Source organism: Mesoplodon bidens (genome assembly GCF_964165515.1).
Source record: "Mesoplodon bidens genome assembly, chromosome: 8".
In the NCBI taxonomy this organism is placed as follows: Eukaryota; Metazoa; Chordata; class Mammalia; order Artiodactyla; family Ziphiidae; genus Mesoplodon; species Mesoplodon bidens.
Window position 1 is genome coordinate 45,845,793 of NC_138165.1, and position 15,133 is coordinate 45,860,925.

Sequence of the window (15,133 nt, forward strand, 5' to 3'; positions counted from 1 at the left end):
TTCGTCTGCCAGGAGAGGAACCACAAACAGAATTACAATAGCTGGTCTCCTATCTGATGTGACTGGACCCAGGAGCTAGTTATTTAATCAACAAAGTCAGCTAAAAGTGGAAAGTCATAAAAGAGGATGCGTGATAACTTACACAGTTTATTTAAATGTACTTTAAAACATGTGCATGCACATTCATCATTCAGTATTTTGATATGGGGTCAGGGCATTCATTAAGTACTGTTCTGCTGATTGGAATACCTGTTTTTCTCTCTTACATAAACGTTGTCCATAATGCATCTTCCGTGATTCCCGGCGTCAGTGTCTTTAAATTAGATTGAGAACTTCAGTATAGTTGGAAAGAATTCTGAGAACAAAATCTTTCTATACCTATATGATTTTCTGTAGTTTTATGGTTATAAACCTCCTAAATCCTCACCAGTTTGCCTCTACTGAATCCTTTCAAAATAATAAATTCTTTTTAGATGAGTATTTTGTTGGTTTTCCCCAATACTTTATTAAATTATGAAATTTCAATAACAAGTACAATTTTCATAAATAGGTTTCAGAACAGACACAACTGATTTTTTAAAAAAATAGATTTATTTATTTTATTTATTTATTATTTTTGACTGCATTGGGTCTTCGTTGCTGCACGCGGGCTTTCTCTAGTTGCAGCAAGTGGGGGCTACTCTGTTGTGGTGCGTGGGCTTCTCATTGCAGTGGCTTCTCTTGTTTTGGAGCACGGGCTCTAGGTGCGCGGGCTTCAGTAGTGGTGGCTCGTGGGCTCTGGAGTGCAGGCTTAGTAGTTGTGGCGCATGGACTTAGTTGCTCTGTGGCATGTGGGGTCTTCCCAGACTAGGGCTCGAACCCGTGTCCCCTGCATGGGCAGGCGGATTCTTAACCACTGCGTCACCAGGGAAGCCCCACAACTGATTCTTGGTAAGAGTACAACTCCATGGTTGGGAGCAAAAATGCACACTGCCGAGTAGCCAGTTAGCTGTGAGTGGGAAAAAGGTTTTGTAGAGTTAGCACAAGCTTTGCCTTGAGTGGACTGAAAGCTGTGTTATTAGCAGTTATCTATGTTGTGACAATGAGAAACAACAATCTGGCTTTCTATGGGCAAGGATGAATAGCTCAGCTCATACTTTTAAAGTCGTTTCAAGAAAATGTAAAATACAGCACTTATTTGAGCTGGCTTGCCAACTCAAGAGGTGTTTGTTTGTGCCAAGAGAAACAGAATTGTATAAAAAGTACTTGTTTGGTGTCAGAAAATCTGGATCCAAGTCTCAGCTCCAGCTCTTCTACTCACTAGCTGCGTGAGCTTGGGCTTCACCTGAACCATGTCAGTGTGCCCACATGGGTGTCTGAAAGTTGAACCCTGAATCAAGATTTAGACTCAACCCACTGGGGTCCAAAATGATCACTACTATGAGAGGAGATTTTGGAGAAAAGCATCAGTTTAAGAAATTTATTGCATTAGTCAGAGCTCTCAGTTGCAAACAATAGAGATTGAGTGATTAATCAGAAAAAGAGTTTATCAGGAGGAGGTGGGGCAAATTATAGAATCCTTGGGAGGGCTATAGTGCCAAGCCAAGGCAAATCTGCCAGAATCAACATCCCAGACTTTGCATCAGAACTGGTCTTCAGCTGCTACCAAGATACAGATGCAAACATTTGTACCACTTCTGCACTAGGAAATTGCTTTTACCACATCAGTGCTGACCTCACTGTTGTCAAGGACTCATCCTTGTAGCCGCTGAGTGTGTGTGTGTGTGTGTGTCTGGGAGGGAGGGAGGGAGAGAGAGAGAGAGAGAGAGAAATGCTCTGTCCTTTCCTGCTCAAGTCCCTAGATCCTAAGTCTATTCTGGTGTGAATGGATCTCTTTGGTTGGTTACAAGCTTGAGCCTAGTTATAGATAATGCTAGGAAAGCAAGTACCTAGAATTTTTATCTTCAGATAGAAATGCACCAAACATAGAAAGGGTTTAGATTCTGAGCTGCTGAATGAATACCAAATGTCTGTCTAGGCACAAAACAGCCATGTGGAGGCCACCATGAAGTGCAGGAATGCTGAAAGGATATGTGCCTAAGTGAATATAAAGTGTCCAGAAAAGAGAATCAAGAAGACCACTGTCCTCATTTTGGAAGGAGGCAAGTCACTGAACCCTCCAAAGCTTGAGGGAATTTTGTCAAGGTGATAGCTAGAAATTGCAGTTTTATAGCTGTTCTCAAGGTAAAGAGAAGAATTGAGATGAGCGTCCAGGTCTTAATTAGCACATTTTCAGGGTGATGAATGAGCGTTTCTCTCTGCCTGCTGGAATGGAAATAGGAATAGGATGTATCCCTAATGGGATAATGGAGCAGTGCTGCAGTGCTTTAATTTCCCAGTTTTAGTAGGATCCAGGCAGCTGTGATTAACCTGACAAATCAAGGAAGGGGTGGTTTCATGGGATGCAAACAGCTGAGCCAACCTGGCAGTCCTCCCTTCTGCATCCTTGAGAGCCTCATCAGACAATGGCTTGACTCCACTTTCGGTGGGGATTCTCTGTCGGGCTTCCAAGGCAAGGTCCTGGTGATGCTGAATGCTGAAGTCTGGGCCAAGATTCCCCTGGTCGTGGTCCTCTATGTGCCCACGGAGGCTGTTTCTAATCCTGTTTTGGAACGGACTGCAGTAGGGAAGATCTCATTCAGAGATAAGCAGCCATCAGTTATGGCACCCGAGGTGACCTTTGGATTATTGGCCATTTATATATATGGCAAATATTTGTTGAACACCCACAGTGTTCAAGATGCAGTGTTAGTCCTGTGGGGGTTAGAGAGAGAAGAGGAAAACACCACCCTGGCCTCAGGAAGGTGAAAGGAAAGGACTAACATACTGCATGGAACACTGACAGGCAGGGACTCATATGTTAGTAAAACAGAAAATCATCTCTGTTTGCATCTTGGACTGTCCTGGACTGTGAAAATCATTCCTCCTCAGGGAGCTGGTGATGTCTGAGTGAGCTGATGAACACTGGACCTGCTTGGCACCAGTTTGTGAGGGAAGAAGAGGCTTCCAAACCTCAGCTCAGCCTTCTGGAATTAGCTGCAGCCAAATCCCAAATCTCTGGGTATGAATGCCGGATCCAGTTGGGACAGCCTGGTTGAGGGGTCTTTTAGTTGCCAGTTTAAGATTAAAATAATACTCTTTATGTTTCAACTTCTGCCAGTCTGACTCCTTTGTGGCTTATTTTGCCTTGTTTGAGCACATGGAGGAATGAGCTCAGGTGGTCAAAAGAATTCTAATGAAGTCAAGTTTCTACTTCAATTGCTTTGTATCTGAGACTCTCCCCTAAAGAGAGGAACTGTTTTCCCTGGGTCATGCCAACTCTTTTATTGTAAAAACAAGAAAACTCATCCTCTGGCTTTCTCTTCTGGAAAACAAAAGCTTTGATGCCATTGGGACTGATTTTAGACACAGGCCTTAGGATGGGGTACAGATCTTTCAACAGGGAAAATTCTTGAGCAAAAATCTGGGGGGCTTTTATGAAAAAGGCCCAGGCACTGCCTGAGGCAGAGTATGAGTATAGAGTGCTGTGTGTGATGAAAGTCCCGGCTTCTCCCACATGATGCTGTTTACAAGTACCAGTTAATGCTCCTCTAGTGCTTCTCTGTTGAGCACAGCTCTTTTTGTTTGTTTGTTTGTTTGTCTTAAGTGAGTTTAGCTAGACATAAATCGGGATTTTTTGTTTTTTTTAATTTGGGCCTTGGAAAATGTTAACATCAGTCAACCAATCTGAGAGATTTTCTTTTTGTTAACTTTTTATTTTATATTGGAGTATAGCCAATTAACTATAACTGTGATAGTTTCAGGTGCACAGCAAAGTGACTCAGCCATACATATACATGTATCCATTCTCCCCCAGACTCCCTTCCCATACAGGATGCCACATAACATTGAGAGTTTGAGCACATGTGTCCATACATTTGAAACCTATGACAGATTCTGTGAGATTGATTCCATTATCATCCCTCTCATATTCAGGTGAAGAGACTAAGGTGCAGAGAGGTTAAGCACTTGCTCAAGGTTCACGCATTAAGCGTACGAGCTGTGCATTTACCCCAGGGCTTGTACCTTGAACCACTGTGCCAGACTGGGTTTGGAGGATAGTTTTTCTTGGGAATAAAGGAGACACAACAATTGGACAGTGAATCTCTGCTGCCATGAGCCAGGAATGCTGTTCCATCATGACACAGATGCAGCATCACCTTTTGGTTCCTTTGTACAGAGATTAGCTGCCCTATGTAGTGGGAGAAGAAATGAATGTAAAAGGAATAAGATCCAGCATGTCCTTCCTCTTCTTTCCTACCCTGGTCATTCTCAAATTAGTCTCTAAGTTCCTTGAGGTCAGGGATGATGTCTTATTCAGTTTTGCAACTCTTTGTTATCTAGTGCAATGCCTTGGCACACAGTGTATCATGGGAATACTGAAACTCCCTCCCTGGAGTCCTGCCTACTGTGGAGGGTGAGCCCCTGGGCTGCTATAGAAATATTTGATGGGAAAATACTTTTATTCATATATATCTTCACAAATCTCTAGCACTTTGGGCATCAGTGGTGACACTGATATTTCATGCTAATGATTTGGTGGAATTTACAGTTCTTACAAAAGAAAAAAATGGTGCTTGCTTACTTTCTTTATGACCTGGTCTGGTGATTCTGTGCTTAGGTTGAAGATTCCCAGGACTGTTCTGACATCCTGAGAGCTGAGGTCTGTGATGGGGATGCTATATTCAAATACAGCAGTGGAGCATACATTGGTAAGTGAGCTCTTCCTTTCATCTTTCCTAATGGAATGCCAATTTTATGGGGAAGGGGACAGTTATGTATCCAGCTACAATTATCACCTTTCTGAACAACTAGAGTTGGTCATTTTTCATAGTGCCAGCTGATGAAATTTAAATTGGGTTTCATGACAAGCTTTTCAGTTTCTGATACAGGTACTCTCCTTTCTTCCTTACTTTGTTATTCTTTCTACCTGGAATAACGACATGAGGCTGAGGGTGCAGCATCCATCTTTTTACAATGAAGCAATAAGCAGGTGGACAAAATCCAACATGCAAAGAATGGCAGAGTAGGAAGCACAAGTCTGGGTCATTGGCAGCGTACTCGAAAAGCCGCAGCAGCCCTGGACTGCTTCAATTCAAATTTCTTACTATGTGAAAAAATAAACCTGAGGTCAAGGCATCACGTTTCTTGTTACTTTTAGATGAATGTATTCCTTGCTGATCCGGGTGGCATCTTCAGACCTTGAAATTAGTAAAATGTTGCAGATTGAAGTAGAAGCTAACAATAATCATTGCTCAATGCATGGAATTAACTGGCCCAAGCAGCACATTTAACAGGTCTGTTGTAAACATGCTTTTTAAATGAGAGAATAGCATGTTTCCAAATGATTTCATCAGGAAGGCTTTAATGTAAAGCACAAGTAGCACACACTAAGTTTTTGAGAATTATAACATGGGCTATAGCTGTCCCATAGTTGACTGATAAAGAATTCCTTATCTATAGAGTAAAAAATTTGTGAATTAACCATTGCTCAGGAGAGGATGGACTTTAGTTCTAATACCAGTACTGGTTATACAGACAGATATATCCATCAGTGGACAAGGCTGATTCATCTAGTTCCTTGACTGTGGGCCTGGGAGCAGTATCACCTGGGAAGTTGTAAAAATGCAAATTCCTGGGTCCTATTACAGACCCACTGATTTGGTAATGCTGGGGGACAGTGTCCAGCAATCTGTGTTTTAATAAGCCCTCTAGGTGATTCTGATGCAAGCTAAAGGTTGAGAATCCCTGCCTTAGATTAATTTTCATACTTTAGCTTAACTTCCACATATTAGGCTAACTAGGACCGCTCTTTCCCCCCACACCCAGTTCTAGGGTCATGAACATCTTTCTCATTTGTGACTTGTTCTCCTGGTGACCATCTCCTGAGGGAATATCCTGTGATGGTAAATTAAGAAGTTGGTATTCTGCTTTCTAAATCAGTGTCATATAAGATGTAGTCCTTTTCTCCCAGGAGCCCTAAGAGAAACCTCTAATATCGTGTTTCTAAACCTGAGCTAATCTTTACTAAGAGGAGACTCACTCTGTAGCAACTGACCTCTTTTTATGCATCTTTACTATGACAGGAGCACTCAAAGTCATACTAAAGTTTATGTTTTTTTAATCTAAAAGGATTTCTCAAAGCTGAAAAAAAGGGATTTGCCACTAATAATCCAGAATGTGAACAATTAGCTAATTGACTAGTGGCTCTAAGTAAACAAGAGGAAAAGCATAGAAAATAGGTCCTTTGGGCTAGCTAAGATGATTTGCTGGTTTAAACACTTTACAAAAGTTTAACTCTACAATTAAATTCAACATACACTCAAGAGGGAAAAAATATTTGGGGGAGCTTTGTTTGTATATTTACTTATACTAAAACCTATAAAAATTAACAACCTATTTCTTCCTTCATTAAAAAAAGTCCTAAAAATGAAATATCCTTTAAAATAAGTCTGATTTGATTTATTCTGGAAGGGAATGTCTTAAATCTTCCCTTCTTCATGACGAAATTATAATTCTTTGTTCCAGAAGATGAAAGCAGGTACATGCAAAAGAGGAATTTGATGGTAGTACAGCTTCTGTTAGAAAAGAGTAAGTGCCTTAGTGAGACAGATGGTCCATGGAAGTTGGTGAACCTTTTGATTAAGATATTTGGCTTTTAGGAATAAAATTAATTTCTGATTTTGTAATAAGAATTTTCTGGGTGTGTATTTATGGGTATTTGTAGGTGTTGTGACGTGTATGGGAATAATATGACAGCTAAAAATAGAGAGTAGTGAATACTAATTAATATATATTGAATCCTTATAACGTAATCTTCTATAACAATGTATTTAAGGATCTCTTTAACTGTGGCATATCTACAAATACATTAGTAAACTTTCATTTTACCCTATTTCCTGGAATCTGGAATACTGTTATTTTATTGAGGATTCAAAGTGTTTATGTCAAAGACTGCAGTAGTGTGTGTCATAAATGATGTACTGGCATTCAGTAGGGCCATGAGTGCCCTTACTGTTCCCTTCATTAAATATTTTAACTATTACTACTGAGGAAGCACAACCCTGAGTAGTGTATAGCAGGGAAAGCATGGCCAAGAAAAGTGAGTGAGGATGTTTGCTCCAACTTGCCCAGGATCTGGAAATGTTTTCACTACTGGACTCGCCTAATTAGGACACAGCATTTTGAAACTGTGCTGGTAGTCTGGATAATGGAAAGTGGTGTTTGGAGTAGAGAGAAGATTAAAACATTAAGTGGGGAACATGGGTAGAGATAGACTAAAGATTTAATTTAATAAACACTAGAGAAGGGAAGCAAGGATGTTCAGGGTATCAAGATAAACCCAGATGGGCATCTCCAGTTGAAATTTGACCCGTCTGCTGGGCCAGATGCACCATCTGCATATATTCCCATTCCCAGGTGTCTTCCTTCATTGCTACGCCTCCTATTTTATAGAGACCTTCTGTCAGTTGGTGATACGAGGTTTTAAATCTAATAATAAAACTACCCAGCTATAAAAGAGTTTATGCCACAGGACCTGGTTCCAGGCAGGTTGACTTTGACGTTCAGGCATAAAGGTACTTCTGAATTTACCTTTTTTTTGACCTTAAGAAAATAAATACACAGAGAGGAAAAGGCTAAGGTGGTAATTTACTTGACCTCTGTAGACTTGTGCACCAAAGACACATTGACTGGCTTCCTGACCAAGGCAGCTCTACTAGACATCTGCAGAACTGCTCTCTGAGCTGGGCTGAACTCTGCTGGTAGTTCTTCCTCTGGCACCTCTCATGACTTAGAAACTAAAGAATAGTCTAACCTCTTATTTGCCAGGGTTCAATGAAAATACCCCAGTTCCCTTTTTATCTTGTATAAAAATCAGTTTTCTGAGTGAAAATTCAGATTCACAATACCAAATGTGTTATCCAGCGGTTTTCAAACTATGATGTGCAGGGCTTCTCAGGGACTGCAGTAGGGAGTAAGGTGAGCCTCAGTTTGGGGACGAGGCTTGCCACTCTTCCCTGTGGAGCAGTTCTGTCTTTTTCTGCTTTATAACTTTGTTTCCGATATACTTTCGCTTGATGACAGTGTTCCTATGCTAAAAATAATGTGTGAAAATCTTAATGCAATGATTATTTGCTTTACAAAAGTGCCTATAAAGTGATTCAAATAAAGCCTCCTATGATACCTGGAACCACTACTTCTCCCAGATGCTTGCGTTCTTCTGTGAAGTCTGTCTGTGCTGGCCAGGTGTCTCCTCTCACCCCGCCTCCGTTATTTTTTTCCTCAAGGGCTCTGCTCCATAGAGATTCACATAATTTAGCCAACTTGAGTTCTCTTACCAAAGTGGGTACACAAGTCTATGGGTTTGGACCTCCAAGTGTGCATACACCGTGTGTTCTTTACAGGAGGTTCATGGGCTCCATGCACATCAAAGGTTGTGACCAGATGGAAGGGGGAGGTGCCATCTAATTTCTCAAGTTAAGTGTCCTTAGGCCTTAGCTCCAAGTCTGCTGGGACACTTACACACCCACAGTCACACACGCACAAATACACACGTGTGTGCAACACCCCCCCACCCCGTTCCTTGCCCACCACACACATGATTATTAGCCCCTTTGAATCTTCAGTTGTCTTCTCCCCATTGTGTTTATATCTCTTCTGCTCCCACTTTTCAATTTGTACACATGGTGTTAGGATGATGGTTGTTACTACTATGTATAGAGTTAGCTAAAGAGATTAGATTGATAAGTTTCTTTTTCATGTGGTTCTAATGCAAAGACTTGTAAACTACTCCATCTGTAGTTGATACTGTAGGTATATGTAGATGGTATAGATGCTATTTTCAAAGCTTTTCCTAAGCTTTCTATTCTTATTTTGACCTATGTTAATCTCCAGGCTTTTCTTTAGAAGAGACTATACCACCTTTGACTGCCTGCTACCCTTGTGCCTTTGAGTGAGAAGCTGTAGTGTGGTTCTTTTTTTTTTAATTTTAATTTTTATTTTTTTTTGTGCCGTACGCGGGCCTCTCACTGTTGTGGCCTCTCCCGTTGCAGAGCACAGGCTCCAGATGCGCAGGTTCAGCGGCCATGGCTCACAGGCCTAGCCACTCCGCGGCATGTGGGATATTCCCAGACCAGGGCACGAACCCGTGTCCCCTGCATCGGCAGGCGGACTCTCAACCACTGTGCCACCAGGGAAGCCCATGTAGTGTGGTTCTTTAAATGCTGCCTCTCTTTGCACTTGGGGTTGTCCACTTAAGCCACTGTGTCCTGTTGTCCGTTCTCCACATCAGAGTTCCATATGCCAGAAAGCACAACTTCTGCTGTCTAGGACTCTGCCTTTGATTGTTACCTTATGGTGGTGCCTCCTAATCCTGGCATCACAGGCAACTGTCTGGAGAGCTTTTAAAAAATATCAAGGCCTAGTTTCCCACCTCTAAGAATTCTGATTTAACTAGTAGGGTGGGCCTAGGCATTAATAGTTTAAAATATCTCCCCATGTGATACTAACATGAATCCAGAACTAAGAATCACTGCCTTATAGTTAGTAGGGCTTTCAGGCCTCCTGCCATCTCTAGAGCTAGAGAGAATTGTTCTCAAAGTGTGGTCCCCATTCTAGGAGCATCAGCATAACCTGGGAACTTGGTAGAAATATAAATTTCGGGGCCAGCCCAGACCTACTGAATGAAAACCTCAGGGGTGGGCATAGAGATTTGTTTTAACAAGTCCCCCAGGTGATTCTGATGCAAGTTAAACTTTGAGAGCCACTGCTCAAACCCGCCATTTCCATGGCTTGATTGTTATTATGATTGATTATTGATTATGTTGCAGCTCTTAGATGCCACATGTTCTTACGACCTGTTGTTTGCACTGAACCTTCTGCTTCTAGGCTCCAAGTTCTTATGCTGATTCTTTGCTGCACCACATTGACTTAGAAATCTAAACGCTCCTTCTAAGAATCCACTCACAAAAAGCACTTATGAACATGCAGACTTTACTGAAGATAAGTTGAAGAGTGGTGAGGAGGTATTTATATTACATACCCCACAAGAAACAAGTTAACAATGGCCTATTGGAAATTCCTGTTCTCTCTTTTCAGCTGAGCTGGCCTTTGGGCTGTTCTGACCCTCGCATCCTACAGTGCTCAGCTTCTTCCCTTCTCATTAGCTTCTTTGGGTCTTCAGAATATCATCCTTCTGTTGTGTGGATCTCTCATCAGCTCCCACTTGTCACCTTGCATTCACAAACTCATGAAGGCATTGGTAGAACAGAAAAACTGCCCTTTAATTGGATTTACCCTATCAGACAGCAGTTGTAAATCACACATTTTTTTCCTGTTGTTTCCTCTGCTACATAATCCAAAGCCAAGTGGACTGTCTGAGGCAGATTCAGTTCTCACTGTCGTAGAGGGCGTAAAACATCATCATAGTGGCTCTGCTCACCGTTTTGACTTGTCACGTGATCCCATACACTAACTGGATCAAGATAGTGCCAAATAAATGACTGAAAAAGTGAAAATTCCAACCAGTTGATTGCTTTGCCTAACTAATACCAAGTCACCAATTTGACTGTTCTTCTTTTATATTTTTCCTTTTCTTATAGAACTGAGTTTTGGGGGGTGAGGGATGGTGTCATGCAGATATAGCTTTTCTTTGTCAGTTTTTAAAATGATGAGCTTGGTCTGCTTCATTTCCAAGTGGGTGATAAGAGAAACACAGTATTTCAAAATTAACAAAGATGAGAAAAATTCTTTAAGGGAATAGAGCCTCCAAATGCCAAAGGACAACTTGAAATTTGTGTTAGACTTCTCTAGAAATAAGAACTGCTAATGAATAAATCAGCTTGGTAGTGATTTTGAATGTGTCCAAGATGAGGAAGTTTTTACTTTACTTGACGGGGAAATAAAGACAGTGAATAGATTATTCAGTGGACTGCTGATGTGGCTTCACATCCATTCTGGCAGGTGCACTGTGCTCAAATATACATGATAATAGTTTAAATGTAAATAAGGTTAATGAATTTTAATATTCCTCTGAATCATGTATTCATACTTCCATTTGCATAGTGACTTATTTCTCAAGTCCTTTTGTAAATATTGTAATGAAATAAACATAAGAGGCCAGCACAAAGGGGTACATACAATTAACTCAGCAGACAGCCCTCCATGAAGGCAGATTGGAATCATATCACAGGATCACAGACGTCAGGGATGGATGAGTCGCATAAGTAAACCAGCTGATCCTTCTTTTCTAGTGGGGAATTATTCTGTTTGGGAGGATTTCAAAAAAGTAGCTTGGTTTAACTTTCTGTGCCTCAAGTCACAAGGTTTCTGAACTTGGCTTCAGTAGAATATTGACTGTGCTTCCCTCTGAAGTGATTGTGGTCCTAGGGATGTGGTGTGAGGGATGAAGGAGAAAAGAGGTGCCTACCCTAGCCACCTTGGGCGTAGACACTGTCAGAGGGGGAGGGCAGACTCTTGTCACCGGGCACAACCAGGCACCAAAGTTAAGCTGGGAAGCATAGCAGCATAGAGCAAGACTCACTTTCTTTAGCACAGCTTTCACTTTTTCTACTACCAATTTTGAAAAATAATTTAAAAAAAAAGGTTACCCTTCCCCCTCACCACTGTTGTCCTGGCAAAGATTAGCCACTCTGATCTTAACTCTTGCTGCTTAAGAAAGGTATTTAAATTTAAGGCAGTTAAGGATGACTTTATCTTTCAGCCTTTTCTTTAGTACCAAACCATTATATACAGTGACAACACTTAAAGTTTCAGCTCTGCATGGAATGCACTGTACTCTTTCACACCTCAGTATCTGTACTTTTGCTACTGCAGGAGGGCAGCATGGATGCTGGGATCATGGTGACAGCTCAGATGCTGGAATCAGGACACCCACATTCAATTCTTGTGTGAAACAGGAATATTAATAGTAGCTACATCATAGGTTTGTTGAGTGGGTTAAATGAGTTACTACATGTAAAATGCTTGGAAACATGCCTGGTATTGCTAAGTGCTTAGAAGCTTTAGCTGTCACTAAGTCCTCTGCTTGAAATGTCCTTTCTCCTCATCTGTAAAACGCTTTTGCACTTGGGTCCAAAGGTCGCTACCCCACTCCCCCAGCTTTCCAGTTCAAGGTAGAGTTAGTTACTTGTTTCCTTGACACATTTCATGTACTTTTTTTTATTGCATGGTATTTGTCAAGGTGTATTACATTTAGTCCCCGTATATTTCTCCTGTTCCCAAGCTATAAATTCCTTGAGGGCTGGACCATATTTTACTCATCTATTTATCATCCCTCAGCACCCAGAACAAGCTCTAGATATAGCACGTGCTTGATATTTATTTGTTGCATTGAACATAAGCAATGTATAAGCATTCATTTTTGGGGGAATGAGTCTAGCTGAGGACTTACTACATCCCCGTATTGCTCTGGATGTGTGTGTGTGTGCATAAAGAGAATGTTTATTTCTCTCTGTTCACTGCAGGAATGAATCATTTGTGAATGTAATTGTGCTGTAATAAAATGGTCAAGACCAGGGGGATGGAGCCGAAGGAGGCTGGAATTCTGCTTTTCATTTAGCAACTGAAGTCCACATTTGTTAGATCTTTGGCTACTCATTTACTTTTGAATAGCCTTTGTGTATTTGGGGAAATTCCCACATTATGAGTGTCAGTGCCCTTTGCACTTGAAATAAATGTGGGATGCTGGGCTTGTGTCTGTGTGAGGCGTTGATTTGCAAGAGCAGGAGGAAACAGGACAGCGCTGACTTCCATTCTCTGGCTTGCCTGGCTGTTGAGGCAGCTGACTTTCAGGTATGGCATAGGTGGTAAGAAGTAGTATTTGTACTGGAGGTGGTGGCAGGGACCGTAAAGTCAGGTCCTCAGGTTCCTGGAACCTGAGCCTCTAGTCTCTCTATGATTTTGTAAGTTACCTACTATCCTTTAATAAATCTCCTTTCTGCTTAAATTAGCCAGAGGGGATTCTGTTGTTTCCACTAGCAACCCCGACTAATAGAGCTGCTGTTGAACCAACTCCTCTTATGGTAATGATGATAATAATCACATGATTTGTTTGGAGCTTCGGACTTAAAATCAGAGCAAGAAGTCAGCAGGTCCCTCCATATGTCATGTGACAATGGTTAGTTATGGAAGCAATGTTAAAATCCTATAGTACAGTTACTTTAGTGGAGTCTTTAAAAATCTCAGTTTTCTTATTTATAAAGGGCTGGACGATATAGCCTGAAAAATGCCTCCATGTTTGACCAAGAAACATATTCTTTTCTATCATCATTGGAGGTTACAGAGCAGGAGTGTGAGTTAGTGCTTTCCTCTGAGGGCTGCCTAGACCTTTGAAAAAAAATTGGTTGCAATCAGCAGAGGGAGCTAGAATGAGGAAACTAGAGGGCTGAAATGAAATGAAGCCAATGTTTCCAGGGGGAAAATTATCCAACATAAAAGAAGGTCAGGAATAGTTCAGTTAGGATTTTCTGAAGGAGAAAAAGATTGCGAGATCAGAAAATTGTTATAAGAGTAATAATAACAGATTAAAAAATAGAGAAGAATTAAAAGATTTGATTAACAGCTGTCACTACTTCAAGTGACAGAGGTGGTTAATTGCCTGTGTAATCCTAGTATATAATTTCCCACCTAGTATATTTCACTCCTGAGAATCAGAAATGAATTGCCTGTTACTTTTGTTAGGAGGCTGAGGACATGCATACAAGCAATGGTTTTGACTCAGAAGGAGAAACAATGGTAAAAATTAGACTTGTACCTACATATGAAAGGGTCTTTCCTGTTTACAGATTGAAGGCCTTTTAGAGCTAGGATTGAAGACAGGAATGATCTCTCTCTTCTTAAACAGATGCAAAGCTACGGCTCAGGTAGCTGAACTGACTGGCCCCAAGACCAGTCCTTGGATGGTATGTACTGTGACATAAACATCAGGAAATTCAATATTAGACTCCTTGCTTTATAACAACTAAACAACCATCACACAAAGGTCCCCATGTCGAAAAAAAATCCTCCTCTTTAAGTGCACGTTCAAATCCCTCTCTTCCCCTTTATTTACTCAATTCCCACCACATGGAAAAAGACAGTGATCTCCTTACATGTTCTGATCCATTTTAAAGCTTGGGCACCCTTAGATATTTCTTCAAAATATTCCAGTCTGTAAACACTGGCAAAGGAAAGCTTCCCTTCTGTTGCATTTCAAACATACAGATTTTTATTTTCAATCTACACTAGAAGACTTATTTTTTCTTTGTGTCTTTGGATTTTTAAAGATTTAATGCATTCTAGGTGGAAAACAAGTTTGTCAGATTCAGACATTTGGCTGAGTCTTTGAGCCAGTGAAGAAAGCCTGTCTAAATACTACCCGTTAGCAGGTCCTATATTGTTGCAATCTATAGGACTAGAATTTCATTTCATTATATTCTTGGTGCTAGTATTACTGTGCTGTAATCCTATCACTGTCATTTGCCACCCATTTCCTTTTGTGGTTTACCTGGATTATGCAAGTGATCCTTTAGAAATCTTAAAGGAATAGGAAAAGTTATTTAAAAAATTAAAGTATTTTCCTTGGTCATTGCTCAGGCTTTTTCCTGGCTTAAACTCTGATTTTGGCTGTGGAAACCAAAGCTTACTTATTGGTGTAATAAATGATAATTGTTGTCACATTTCTGTGCCTTTCTATTTGGGTTTCTTTTATGACCTTTGAAAAAATGGAATATATTTCTTGGGTGTTGTAGTAATAAAATGATCTTGAAAGCACTTAAGATGTCATATTTAGAAAAATATTTACTTAAGGAAATAAGTCTGCTATAGATGTGGGTAGAATAAAAGGGACACTTGCTCTTATGTGTTACAAGTATAGTAATGTGAAAGAGACCACCTACTTCCAGCGATCCCTTGAAGATGCAGTCAGCACAAGGAAGAGTCTATTTGATTTAGACCCTATAAGGCTTGTTTAGTTGATCCTCTACACTGGTACCAGCCATTTTTTAAAGTGAACCTATTGGTAGTTCCATGATGTTGTTTTCTTTTTTTTTTTTTT

General features: G+C 40.7%; 1 long non-coding RNA gene across 1 annotated transcript in view; it reads left to right on the forward strand.

Moving 5' to 3' along the window:
• Positions 1-12,812: 12,812 nt before the first annotated feature.
• LOC308621666 overlaps positions 12,813-15,133 on the forward strand; it is a 390,821-nt gene continuing 388,500 nt past the window's right edge. The window contains exon 1 of the long non-coding RNA XR_014016493.1: positions 12,813-12,891. This is a non-coding gene — a long non-coding RNA (uncharacterized lncRNA). The remainder of the gene's footprint in view (positions 12,892-15,133) is intronic.